We start from the raw sequence: 13961 nt of genomic DNA on the forward strand, positions 1-13961 counted from the left end.
TATTGTGGAGATGTACTGTTGATGTATTGTAATGCTGCACCCACCCTGTAGCAATGCCACAGGTGTGACCACTGACTTTGTATCTCTCACCCTCTTATGTAGGTCCCTCTGGCATACCACCAAGGCAGTAGCCTGTAGCTGGTGAGTATGCTTGCCAAAACACGGGCATGTAGTGGCTATGGTATATTCCATGCACATATCTAACACACCTACCCAGAATGCATGCTGTACATGTGTACGTATTGTTGCTGTTAAATGCATGGCATCACAGTGGTGACCATTATGGGGTATTGGAAGGATATGTCAGACACCTGCAAGAAAACTAACATCCTGTCATTGCACAATGTGTCCACAGGGAGTAACATAATGGTGGGAGACATGGCCTACAGTAGGGACATGCTTGGAACAACACCCATATACAGTGCAACACCAGTGTATATACCTGTAGGACAATGGCAACTGTTGCAGAGTTAAACTATGGCATAAGGTATTACTGTGGTCCACATTATCAGCTGGGACTAGGCTGTAACATGTGATGTTCAGTGTATGGGACACTGCAAAGTGACACACATGTGTAGGCCTTACTTGTCAAGCATCTGCAGGAAGGCTGAAGGTGGGGGGTGTCAGCATGACACACCAGTGCACTGCAGCAGGGATCCTAAGGATGTTAAGAATGGCTGTATCTGCACATAGTCAGGTTCAGGAACTGTGGCAGACATAACCCTACCCCCACAGCAATAGTGACGGCAGTGTGTGAACACCAAGAGATGTGCACATGAGTAGACCTTGCAATCATGCAGATTAGGGGGACATGTGTATGGCAGACTGAACATACACTGGCAAATGCAGATGGCCCACACTAGTATACCCCTGCCAGGAGTAGTGACTGCTGTAGTACACATAACAATAGGTGCAACAAACTGTCATGATAAGGGTGTGCACACATATGCCCACATGGAGTGTATGCATCACGGTTAGCATCTGCACATGTAACACATTCCATAGACACTGCATGTGAAAATACAGGACATATGTCACATATCGGGCTCATGTACTGTTAAGATATGCGGTGATGTGGTCCCATGGCAGATCAAGGATGGGTGCGTCATATCAGTAAGGGTGTGTACATCCCCATAGCCACAGTATGCTCTGATGGTTGTCAGTGTAATAGTATTGGATTGGTCATACATGGTCAGCTGATGTTGAGAGCTGTAAATCAGACATCAGGCATTCACAAATGACATCTGTCCACATATCATCCCGGGTATGTGTTGCTGAAAAACATAGGGGCTGTGAGCATTAAAGCTGACATAACTGACACAGTACTACACATTCAGCAATAGGTTGTACACCTGTGAGGTGTGGTGCACAGTACATGGCAGGGTGCAGAACAGGTGCACAGCAATACTGTGTACATGGGTGCAGTGGTGTCCAGGGGAGGGTGCATCACCTAGTGACTCAGCACATGCATCACACACATGTATACTGTTGTTAGAATGGATTGACAATAGCTGCACTGCATGCTGTTGTGTACCATATGTTATGCATGTTGACAGATGGGTAATAGGACGATTGTGTGCACTGTCATTGTGCAACCTCACCTGTATGTGTGTGTGTGTGCATCCTGGTGGGTAGTTAGTTTGTCTGTAGGGTCACTCTGGTGAAGTGGAGGGAAGCTGCATGTAGGATGCATGTGTGCATGTGTGTGTGTTTGTGTGGGTGGCCATGTACGCACATGTGTGATTGTGGGGTTGTTCATACAGCAGTACCTCCCTTTGGGATTGTGCAGTACATGGACATGGACCACCACATTACACACCAGGAATACTTGTCATGTATGTAATCACAGGACAGCTGATAGTATAATAAGGTCTGTGGCATGGAACAGGCATTGAGAGGGAAGGTAGACACCAGGTATACCCTTAATATCACATTCAGCAGAGAGGTAACCGACAACCCATGTATGCAGCACTACAGGTGCATTGAGGAAGTACTAGTCAACACCAGGGAGTGTATTCATATATTACAATTGTCACATGATAGGCTGACTGAGCAGCATATCTGGCATGTACTGAGCAATACATACACATGACACTCCAGTGTATGATATTATGGAGTGAACATAGTAGCCCACACATATAGGGGCCATGCTCATGATGTCCGGACATACACAGGGTGAACAATGAATAACAGCAGTGAAGCCATCTAAAACTACTACACACAGATCAGGCAGAAAATGTAGTAGCAGGTCTTGTGTTGTGATCACTTGTCTAGGCATTTAGAGGACTGATATGTTAATGGGTGGAATCAATGTGTGTATGTTACCAAGTGTGATGCAGGATGGGGAACACATGGAAATATACACGGGATTGTCTGTAAAGTCACGGACAGGTAGGTATTACAGTGGTGCGTGTGTGTGTGTGTGTGTGTCTGTGTGCGTGTGTGTGTGTGTGTGTGTGTGTGTGTGTGTGTGTGTGTGTGTGTGTACTGTTATAAAGTGCTGTACAGGTTTTAAAGTGTATCTATTGTTTTCCCCCACAGGTGGCAAGGTGGGTCAGGGTCTCTCCTGCATGCAATCTGATATTGGTGTCCATGCAGACACCAAAGATGATGATAGTACTGTTGAGGCACAGGTGGGGTTGTCAGGGGCTGAAACAGCACCAAAATTTGACATCCCACTTTTAGCCACCCCAACCCCACACACAGTTTCAGTGCCTATACATACCCCATCATCAGTGACCATAGCGGAGGGACAGCTGGCATTTGGTGGCAGTGCACCGGAAAGTGTGGTAACCATGCCTACTGTGTCTGGTCACAGCAGGCATAGCCAGATGTCCGTCATGGCACCACAAAGGCAGATGTCCCAAGGTGCTCGTGGTAGGGCCGCTGGTCATGTCCCTGGCAGATGGGACACAGCTGGTACCAACAGGCGCAATGTTTCAGGCTGTCGTGGCAGTGCAGACACATACGGAATGTTACACCAGACAGGGCCTGAGGCTGCAGAGGTCTGCTCTCACATCTGCAAGTGACAATGCCTGTGAAGTGGCTGGTGCCATCTGTGTGTCAACTGGGTTCATGAATAGACCGTCTGGTGAGATGATGACCCTCATCGACAGTGGTCTATCTGTGCTTGAACATGTGGTGGGAGTGCAGCAACAGCCGCGTGGACTTAGGCCAGAAATGCCAACATCTGGCAGTCAACATGGACGTGCTAGGACACCAAGGGGCTCCCATAGTGGCAGTACCAGCCCTGGCACTGTGGGGGGGGCACTGTCCACACCACTCCACAGCAGGACACGAGCATGTGGTCCTGGCCAGTCCCAGGAGGGACCTGGTTCTAGCAGACATTTGTCATCGTCAGGTGAGAGTAGCACATCGAGGCCTGTACCTGGACATGCCCATGGAACCCCTGGCAGGCACAGTCCACGTGTCAGTGGCCAGAGGCAGTGAACTGCACACCCTGCCAGGTATGGTCTGCAGCTGTCCATAAACACCTGTGTAGGGCAGCCACATGGCAGAACTGTGTGCATGCATACCCATACACTATACAAACACACCTAGGGTAACCCCATACCTACACACACCACATCACCATGCCCAGTTCACCTCAGTGCACCCCTCTCACACACACACACACACACACACACGCACACACACACACACACACACACACACACACACACACACACACACACACACACACACACATTGTGTCAAATGTATGACCCACCCTCGGCCTCTGGTAAACCAGCAGCACATCTGAGCATATGATGATACCTGTGCCACATCCCTGTCATCCATACCATTGATGCAGGGACAGGCTAATATGGTTCTGATGCACACGGTGACTGTACTACAGTGTACCACAGTACTGCAATGTAACATGTTGTAAGGAGTAAAGTGTAATGCATATATGTCAGGTAGTGTAGCTGTCCATCAATAATGCATTATAGCTGTTAGTAACACTGGTTGATTGCGGTCTCTATAATGTTATCCATTTGTGTTGTAGGTGTACATGTGTCAGCAGGAGGATGTTCTGCAGACATATTCCACAATGGTGTATGGCACTGTTGAGACACTATGGCTGTGACATATCTGGGGTGCAGTTGAACACATGTCACAGGTTTGTATAACAGTTATTGCCTGTGCCACATGGACAGGTGACCCTGCTGGGGCATGTATAATCTGCAACCTGATGCAGACCCATCCACATACATGCACACTCTTACTTAGCAACACTGGGACTAGACCCCTATCTAGGTATATAGTGATACTGAAGTGTGTGGTTTCCATTGCACACACCACACAGCGTTTAGGGTGATATGTGTTCCAGGTTACAAGTTAAATGCAGAACTTCCCCGGACATGTACAGTATGCTAATGGGGGATGTAACAGGTGTATATGGACAATACATAGTGTGGCATACCTTCATATACACATTAACAGACTCATAACAGGCAGACACACATCTGAAACACCTGGGCCTGTCACTGCTAACTAACTTGACAGTGTGTCCAATGTGTTACAGGTAGGCTGCACACAGCACATGCATAACTGGCATGGATTGTGGTATCAGTTACCTGCATGGTTGATGCTGACAGTGGTAACCATAACATGGTACATGGGACATGTACCGGGTGTACCTTGGTGTAATGACAGTGTACACAGCACCCACATTCCTCAGTGGATATTGTACTCCCTGAAACCCATGATGACACTCTGACATACTCACCATTACACATTGGCCATGACTGCGATACAACTCATTGTAGATCCCAACAGTAGTACTACAGGGATATGCATCTAATGCACATACCACACACATAGTAGTGTGTTGTATTGTCATGCCTTACCTATGGGCAGCAATAGCACTATCTGTACTACTGTGTGGCAATGGGTATTGTAATAGGAGTATGTGGCCTCGGAATGCTGTACCCTACAGATAGACATGCACACATACACACACACTTTCCAGAACACAATGGGTATCCCATGTCTATCAACCCATTTGTACAACAATGTTGTGCTGGTACTGGAAGGCTCATGTAGCCGGCATGGAGAGGAGCTTAACAGGGTACATGTAGAGCAGCAACTACAACTGGCTATGGCAATGGGTGTTGCGGTGGTTGTGAAGGCCCTCATGGAATTCCAACATACAAGTATGCTAACACACAGACACTGCTATACTCAGTCATGCACATGTACACATGTGTCAGTACTGGGGTGCATCGCTGCAGATGGTCATAACTGTGTACCTAGCTGTTGTCCAAGGACAGATGGGTTGTGTAGAGGTTGTGTGTACAGTGGTATCCTGCCACCTGCCATGTGGCAGTAGGCAATCTATCAACAGACACTACTGTGGTGACTCTCAGGGTCAGAGTGACATGCATCAGCCATTTCTCCAGGTACCTCCTGCACATGGCCACTGAGGTGATCAAGTTGACATGCATGCAACATATATTACAACACATGGTTAGTGTCTAGGATGGAGACCTGTACCCAAGCATGTTCTGTCGACTGTGGTAGTGTAGTGGAGATACCCATGGCATGTAGTGCATACAGGGTGTTATCTCCAATATGTGCCAGTTCTTACACAGTTGGGCAAACATGTCAGTGGAAATCAAGCTTAGGATGCCTGTACATATCCCAGCTGGATACCTGCCATCTGTACATCTGTATAGAGACTGACAGTCATCAGCTTGGCAAGTAGCTATGCATTAGGATGAATGTGTTGACAGATAGACATTTGACAACAATATGTATGCCATAACTACATGTCAGGAGCCCTTGCTATCATGTGCTGCACAGATAGTAGTCTACAGTTACATTCCACATGTCAGATCATTACCCAGTAGGGGGTATATACTGTGACACAGCTCACACACCAGGCATACAACAGGGAGGCCTCAGAGTCCAGCTATGCCTGCAGGTGTGCCTGTTGTCAGTACTACATTTAGCACTCTACTCTTGCCTGGGTAAGCACTGTCAACAGTAGTACTGTCATGATACACTACATGCCAGTGTGACAGCATGTACCCTGGGCTACTACCCCTGTATGTAACACATTCACATGGATAACAGTGCTGTACAGGCCTCTTATATGTCTGTGTCCCACACATGACACTCACAACCCTTTCTACTGTAATGACAGCACATAGGTGCATGTATTGTACATGGCATTACATACACTTATTACAGATGTCATTACCCTACTATGTTTTCAGACTGGGTGGTGTGAACTGGTTACCAGGGCTAAGCAATGCTTAGCAGGTTTCAACATTGCTGCAATATAACAGCTAAGCTGATTTGCACACTGGTAAGCAAAGCCTACACTGTGTAAGTGCCCTTACGTTTACCCATAGCGTAGCACCACTTAGTTTCATACAAACCCATGCAAACGGGCTTAAAGCTACTCAAAACTGCTTAAGCACTCTGTATCCGACAGCCCTTGTTCTGCCCAGCAACAAAATGAACAGCCATTGCTGGTCTTAAACCCAGTACCCTGTACACTAAAGTCACAGCACTTAACCACTACACCATGACCACTGTGAAGACAGCAGTTGTTTTTCCAATATATATGTCAATACACATTTGATTAGTATTAAACAATTGCCTTTACTTCCACAATTGTGTAGTACTTGTTATTAATATGACTTTTGCATCACACATGTTGTTTTATCATAATGTACACATAGCGGATACATACGGTGAGATACATCTGGGAGAGTATACATAATCGTGAGGTTTACACATGACAGGAATATGGATATATACATATACATTGATATCTGTCTACATGTACATACACATGTATATTCATACATATGTCTGCATACACATCTGCATAGTGCAACATATATATGGCCATGTGCACATCTCTTCATATGTACACACACACACACACACACACACACACACACACACACACACACACACACATATATATATATATATATATATGTGTGTGTGTGTGTGTGTGTATAGCTATATATGTATGCACATCCTATGTGTACAGATATGCCTATTTATGTAGATATATATGTAGATATCTATAACTATATGTGCATACATATCTATTCTGGGTAGCATTACCCTCAGATTTTGCTTGCTTGTACCTGTTAAGGTGGTGAATTTGTCATTTGAACCTTGCCTAAAAAAGGCACTATAGGGTTGGCAAGAGCCTTAGCCAGTATCTAGAATCCCAAGGGTGACAGGTGCAGGCCATCTCTGGAAAAGCATTGTGGTTCATCGATCATGTCATCCCAGGCAAACAGATACTGGATCCCCTTAGAATGACACCAGAAGCTTAGCCAATTGTTGAAGTCAATCATATTGTCCTTGTACTGTGGTATAATTCTAGGTGATGGCAGGATGCTACTCAGGGCTAGGGTCATACCTGCCTGGGATACAAGATCAGAGAGCTCCTCCATGTCTCTTTCATAACATTTTTCCCCCCCCCCAAACCCCCCACTTTTCAGTGCCATAATAACACAGTGCCATCAACACTCAGGTCAGGCAAAAAATGTGGAAACCAGCCTTGTGTTGGTCCGCAGGCATAGCGATGTGGGGGACCAATGGGATGTCCCAGGGTGTCAGGTGGGGCCCTGGTATCCCCGGGGGGAAAGCGGCCCAGAGGCATGTTTGGGTTTTGGGTGGGTGGTTTTGGGGTGGGTGGGGGCTGTTAATCTGAAAGTAAAGTGAATTTTGGGGGTCCCCGGTGAATGGGTTCGGGATGATTCGGGTAATGTTCCAGGGCGCCAAATGGGGGGGGGAGTGGAAACAGGGGGGGTTAGGCCGAACAAAAAAAAAAATTTATTGGGACCCAACCCCATAGGGGCATCCCACCCTCACGGGGGGCCCGACACCCCCGGGCCCCATGGGGTGGGCCAGCCCAAGGGGGCCGGGTTTCAGCAGCTTTTGCAATCGGGGGACAAAAGGGGCCCGAGGGCCCCAGGCCCTGGAGGCCGCCCATGTCCGGGCCCAGAGGAAACTGACACCCCCCAGGTTGGCTGCGCGTCCAAAACACCGGGGGGCACCACAGGCAAAACTGGGTTGCCCCCAAAATTCAAACCCCCGGAACCCCCAACCCAAAACCCCCCCAACCCCAAAAAAAACCCCCCCAAACATGGTGAAATGAGGCCCCCCCCCGGCCTTGGCAAAAAAACCCCCCCCTGGCATAATGCCCTTTGGACACCCGCCCATACCATACGGGGCGGCAATTGGCTGTCACCCTACGACACAGTGTCCCAGTCGAGGAACTTTTTAAAGGAGAAATTTCATTTTTCAGGTAGGTAGCCTGCTGATGAATGCTTTGAACCTGGGATTTTTCTTAAATTTTTCCAGGGGGGTGACGGGCACGGAGGATGGTCTGCAGTCATACCACGGGGAGGCACTTTGGGAACCTGGTTGCATACTTACATTAACACATGTACTTTTAAAAAATTTTTCCTTGCCCATACGGGTGACCCTCTCAAAACCAACCAGAACCACCCCCCCCCCAACACACAACCCACATTGAAAATTATAAATTTGGTTTCTTGAACCACACACATTTGGGGTATGTGTTGGACATTTCTGAAAACCCCCCCAGACAGACAGGCTAATGGGGTTAATGGGTTAAAAATACATAGGGGACAATTTTAATAACTTTAAAGAACAAAAAGGGAACTCAAAAGGGGCCTTCATCAACAATTGAATGAAAATGTGACATAGGCTGACAACCTGCATAACGGGCGGTTGTTACAGTTACCTTTTGGGAGGGGACAGGGTAACCTCTGGCAGGGGAAATCGGCCCTTTGGTGAAACATTACACAGCACCCACTCCCCATGGATAGACCCCTGAAAATGATACATTGTCCCAAAACCCCCGGAAAAAATTTTTTTCCCCCAAAAGGGTACGGGAATGCATTTTCACATAACAACTAGGGGGGTTTTTATTGTATGCCCCCCTAGGGGAAAAACACTACGACTTTTTGGGGCAAATTGAAAAATTGGGCCTGGAATGTTTCCCCCTACAGTGCATGAACAAAACCACACCAAACAAAGGGGATTGTATAAAATTTTACCAGTTGTGCGGGATGAACCTTTACCTGGAAGGGTTTAAACGGGTACAAATGGGAACACAACCATCAAGGGGTTTGGGTTTTGAACCCTAGGGAACCCAAACTTCTAACACCCCAAACTGCATCCCATCATGAATTTAACAGTGTATACGGGGTGCACCCTGCACATACCCCTAGTATTGTAAGGGAAGGGGTTTTATTTGGACATGGTACCCTGCCCCCTGGGGCAGGAATTTAAAGAATATGTGGTGACCCTATAAATGACATGCACAAAACCCTTTCCGACACCATGGGTATCAATTGCTTATCAACTTTTACAACAAGGGTTGTGCTGTATGGAGCCTGTCCCCAAAGAGGTTTTTTACGGGTATGTAGGGAAATACCCATGGCATGGGTGTCGGGTTTTACCCTATGGATTCAAAAGCTCAACAGCTTTTAAATAAGCGGGTCCACATTCCCAGCTGGTCCTCCCTGAAATTTGTCAACTGGTCTAGTTTGGGCAAGACATGTTGGAGTGTGTTACAGTGTTTGAAAACAAATTTTCCCAAAACACTTCAAAGCCCCATTGTGCTGCAGAGGGGAAACTTTTTTCCAAAGTAATCTTGCAAGGGATAATGTGACACAGCCAAAAAAAAAGGAGGCCTGAGACTTCCGCAGGTTGCCTTTTGTATTTAAAATTTAGATTACCTTGCCTGGGTAAGTGTAACAATATGCATTACACAGGTGGAACATGCCCCTGGCACCCCCCTAAAACCTTACATATCAGTGGTACGGCCTTTTAAATTTTCTGTTAAATGACACCCCCCCCCCACTGAATGCACATAGGTGATGTTTGACATGGCATTACAACATTATTACAATGTAAACCCCTGCTATTTTCGAGGGGTGGTGTAACGGTTAACAACCCTTTGCGGGATAAACATTGGAATATAACAGCTAACGTTTTACGGAAGCAAAGCCACATGTAAGTGCCCTTTTTCCCTATTTTTACCCCCTTTTTCCCCCAAGCTTAAACTGTCAAAACTCTTCCATTGACCACACCCCTTTGTTCTCCCGAAAAAATAACATTCGGGTTTTCCCCAGGCCCTTAATTTGCCCAAAACATTAACCAACCCTCCACTGTAAGACTTTTTTTTTAAAATTTTTAAAATTTTTTATATTAAAAATTTGCCTTTACCCACTTTGTTAGATTTGTTTTAATTACGGCTACAATGTTGTTTTACATTGTCAATAAAACTAGTAAATACACGGGGAGGAAAAAAAAAGTTTAAATGCAGGTAAAAATTACAAACTTAATTTTTCTTTACAACCATGAATTTAAATTTTTTTAACACTCTGTTTTGGCACTTTTGGGCCATTGACACCTTCTTTTTAAACCCCCAAAAAATTAATAATAAAATTAACCCAACCAAATTAAAAATTTTGTTTTAATATTTTGTATAAATTTGTTAAATAACATTTTTAAATTTAAATTTATATTTTATAATTTTATTTGAAAACCCTTTGTTCAATTAATTAGCATATACCAAATTGGAAGTATCTTCGTGAATTTAAATCGGGTTTTATATATTTATAATTATATTTTAATTAATAAATTATTTTATAATATTTCAAAAATTTTAAAAACATATTTATGGTGGCCTCCGGGGCCCAAACACAAACACACACAAACACAACCATATTAAAAAATGTGGGTGGAATCCCAAAAGGGCCCACATTTTTTATGGAAAAATTCCTGATATATAGGGGTCTAACATTCACAAAAAAAACCTTGGGGTATAAAAAACAATTAAAATTTTTTAGCCCATAGGGTAGTAATGTTTTTAAATTTTAATTGATAATTTTATTATAAATAATAATATATAAAAATTGGGTCCAATGTTGTTGTTTACAGGGTTGTTTTGGCCAAAAATAATGGGCAAATGGAAAATTAACATCAATGGGGACCAAGCAAGCATTAACTGTCAGGAAAAACAATTCACAATGCCACATTTGATCACCATATAACAGCCTCTACGCACAACCAAAACGGGTTTGTAAATAAAACCCCACAACAAAAATGTGACAGCATATTTTTTTGTTACAGATATGATTCAATAAAATTTAAAAATCCCCCTTTTACAAACATTTTACGGTTACAATTTGTGGTTAAAAAACCGGGGTTTTGAAGTGTGTCCCTACATTTATTTTGAAAGGGTTTTTGTGACAATGTCCATGGGAAAAAAGAAAGAACCCTTCATTTTCACCTGTACGCTCAATCCCACAATTTTTGCATTCACAATGGGTCCGTGGGTAAAAAAAAAAACCCAATGCCCAGTTAATGCCCAAATTTTCCCCAAAACATAGTAGGTCATACGGGTTTAAAAAAACAGTAAAAAGCCAATAATATTTAAACCCATTTTACCCCAAATGCAGAATAGAAAAAATTCGTGCTGTGGAAAACCCCCCGGGCCTTTTCCCATGTTGTTTTTGATTAAACCCCAAATCCATTTGTGCGTTTGAAAAAAATTTGGGTCCTGAATGAATAAAAGGCCCCACCAACTGATGTTCCTAATATTGGGATTTTTCCAGAAGGCTTGGGAAGCCCAAGCCCACATGCCAGCTCAGGACTTTTTTTCCCCTGATCAGGGGCAATTAAAAAAAGTTCCCACAAACGGTTAAAACATCCCCAAGGATGGGGGAAAAAAAAGGGGGGGAAAAAAGGGGGGGGGGGTTAAAACCGATGTTTGGAACCCACCATCGGGTCCCCCTTTTTTTTCCTGCTCACATTTAGGGAGCCCAAACAACTTTGGGGGTTCCAAAGATTTTGGAGGGGTCTTTGAAAAGGTATGGAGTAAGGGGGTTCAATGCCCCACAAAAGGTGCTCCCAACCACACCTTCAGGGACCCCAAAAAATTCCATTGGCAGGGCAGGAATCCCTCACAGAGGAAACAGAAGGCAATACAGAAGGGGGTTTTACCAAAGGGATTAAAAGGGAAAAGGGAAAACCTGTTTATATGCCAAGGGGGTTTATAGTTAATTGGTCAAACATCTACACAAACCAAAAAGGGTGTTTATGACATGCAGTTAGGGGTTTATGGTAGGGAGAAGGCTTCAAGGAGGGGGGGTTTCCCCCACGGGCCACATAAAAGGCCATTTAAAAATTGAGGTCGGTTTCCCCACGGGGGGGGTTTTTTCAATCCAGTATGGGTAATGGGGGGGTTTTCGGTTTGGGCCCCAGTATGTGTTTTGCCCTGACAAAACGGGCATGTCAAATCCCAATGTTAAGTGAATGTGGAACTTACCCGGCCCATTTTGAAAAGATTGTTTCATGTGTGAGTCCGGGCCCAGGGGGTTAAGGAAAGCGGTTCCCCTGCACCACTTTGAAATGTCGGGTACCCGGTGTAGGGGCCTTGCCAACAGGGTGGTTTAAAAATTTTTCCTTTTGGGTACTTTTGTGGCCCAAAGGTGTTGCTGCCAGGGGGAAATGGGGGTTATTCTGCAGGGCCCATTTTTTGGGAGGGGCCATCCCTGACCCTAAATCCCCCGGGGGACTTCTGGGGCTAGGGGGGTTCCCAACAATTGTTCCTGGGAAGGGGTTTTTGTTGGAATGGGTTGAAGGTTCCGGGGAATTAAATTGAAACGTTTCCGGCCTTTGTCCTTTGGGGGGATGGTTCCCCCTTTGTTTTCATTTTTCCAAGGGGGCATTGTAAAAATTTGGACCATATAAGAAATTTGAAAAACCCATACAAGGTCCTTGAAAATCACCCCATCCAAAAGGGATATTGCAAAAAAACCCCCAACCCCATGCGGGTTGTCCTACCAATGTTTTTAAAAGTAGGGTTGGTATCCAGGAAATTCTAACTTTCCCCCCCAAAAGGGTTTTTCACAGTGAATGACCAGCGCTTCCAATAGATTTGAAGTGAATGTGACTAAAAAAAGCCCCTAAAGAAAAAAACCACCACAAATTTTATTTTGGGGTTAGAACCCCCAAAAACCCCAAAATTTTCCCAAAAAACAGGGGTTCTGGGTACTTTCCCAAATGTTTTTAAACATAGCACCTTGAAAAGTAGGGTTTAAATTTTATGAGTTTTTAAAAAGTTGTTTCACAGGAAAACATACACTTGCCATTTTGGGATTGAATTTATAATGTTTAAAAAGCATTTGCAGATAACCCAAATTCTGGTTAATTTCCCAAATTTTTTACATAAGAATGCAGTTAAATAGGCTTTTAAATTTTATGGGTTACTAAAAAAAATTTTTCCCCAAAGAAAGAGCCAAAACCAAAAAAACAAAAAAAAACCCCACACAACACACACACACACATTCCACCCCCATTAGAACTCCTACCTAACTAGTTTATACACACAAATTATGCAGTTATAATCCCAAAGAATTACGGGATACTTTCCCGGGGGTTTTTAAAGTGAATGACATCAGCGGGCTTGAAAAGTAGGGCATGGGGGGGTGTGTGCGGGGGCCAAACCATTCCAAGACACACCAAACACACCAAACAACAAACACCAATGCCTGTTTGACTCATGTTCACACTCCCCAATAGTTTAAATCAGGGCCCAGTCTATTTCCCCAAAGTGAATTTAAAATTTGGGTTTTGCCCCCTTTTTGTGGGCAGGCCCATGTGGATGGTTTTTTTCCCATCTCCCCCCATGAGCTTTTTTTGGTTATTTTTTTGGGTCCGGGATAATGCTGTTTTCCTACGGGTTTGAAAAAGAAAGGGGTGCAACTGGGGATGACAAATCTAAAATGCGATATAATGGTCCACGTTGTTTCAACAGGGGTTCTTTTTTTTTTTGTGTGGTGCCCAGGCCTTTTCAGATGGTTGCTCCTTGCCTTTTTTTCTCTTTACATTAGATGCCCCATTTTTTTGGGTGGTCCTTGGTATTGTCTATCAACCTTTGT

The sequence above is a fragment of the Protopterus annectens genome, chromosome 1.part0 (assembly GCF_019279795.1).
Source record: "Protopterus annectens isolate FY-2018-M chromosome 1.part0, PAN1.0, whole genome shotgun sequence".
NCBI lineage: Eukaryota > Metazoa > Chordata > Ceratodontiformes > Protopteridae > Protopterus > Protopterus annectens.